Below are 1,396 nucleotides of genomic sequence, written 5' to 3'. Positions count from 1 at the left end.
CAGAAAAGCCCTCTCTAACGGAACATTACATCGTGATTATTCACAGGAGAAGTAGCTGTCGGTTTGCTTTAGGTTACTCGTAACTAGTTAGGCTGCAAAGTACCGGGGTTTATCGTGTAGCGGTTAAACGTTGTGCCGTCGCACGCAGTTGACTTGAGTTCGATTCCCGTTCGGGATGTTTTTTTTTGTCGAGTGCTTCAGTCTTTTTGCTGGAACACAAAATCCCTCTCAGTCCAGGTTGGTCTTGACAGGCAGGGTCGAAGCCTGCCTCCTGAATGTCTAAATTGCGTGGATGGGAGTGTTGAACACCTGCAAAAGAAATGTAGAATTACGTTTCTTCTTCACGCCCTGCCTTCCTCTAGATTGGTCCCAAAAGGAGTCCGTTATGTGTAACAAGCATGACATAAGATTCTTTTGCTGAAAGCATTTTCATTAACGTGTCGATAAAGGTACGGAAGTTCATTCATCAATATCTGCCCGTGCACCGCCTAAAATCAATTACTGATTTTCTCTCGTCTTGCTCCCCGTCCCGTTTCAAGAATATTATCAGAATGAGGCCCAAATTGAGACTCCTGTCTATTTGGCTTATAGGTCCGTAATAGTAATGATGTTAATTATAATAGTAGCAATAATAAGAATAAGAATGATAATAATAATTGCATTTATATAGCGCTTATCCACGCTCTACAGCATACTCTATGGGCTTCACAACTACTTTATGGACATCGTTGATTAGTTGAAATTTATTTCCATTTAGTTGCTCCTCCCCTGCAGACACTGGATGAGAAGGAATTGAGTATTACGGTTGTTGTCACACACAGGAATGTAATCCTTTGCTCCTCCTCCCTTGGTTTGGCATTGTCATATCCTCTCCCTTACCACCCTTCCCCCATGAAACAGAATACAATCAGACGATTACTCTTACTCGCCCATACATTGAGCTTGGGCTGGTTATATTTTGGTTGGTATCATGTTGACTTGCAACGCCGGTGACTCAGGTTCGAATGCAGAAGGGACAAGCTTGGGTATTACGGCTCTTCACCCCTTTTTAATACTTTTTCTTGCGTACACAGGCGTTGATCGAAGATTCTGCGTGTTACACATTGTGCACTGCGTTGAAATGAGACTGGTGTAAAGTACATGAGAAAGGATAGGATGAGAAACAAAACGGCCCTAAGCCAATATAAGAGACACCAGCCAAACAAGCGGTTGTCAGAAACACTTGGAACAAGAACAGAAATGCGTGTAGGTCACAGAACAAAACAAAAAAAACCCAGTAAGAGCAATAAAAAGCAGCACGCTTTTGGGGAGAGAGGGAGTAGAGAGAGAGAGGGAGAGAGAGAGGGAGAGAGAGAAAGAGAGAGGGAAAGAGAGAGAGAGAGAAAGAGAGAGAGAG

The sequence above is a fragment of the Aplysia californica genome, unplaced genomic scaffold (assembly GCF_000002075.1).
Source record: "Aplysia californica isolate F4 #8 unplaced genomic scaffold, AplCal3.0 scaffold00054, whole genome shotgun sequence".
Classification (NCBI taxonomy): domain Eukaryota; kingdom Metazoa; phylum Mollusca; class Gastropoda; order Aplysiida; family Aplysiidae; genus Aplysia; species Aplysia californica.
Note: the sequence above shows the minus strand (reverse complement) of the source record.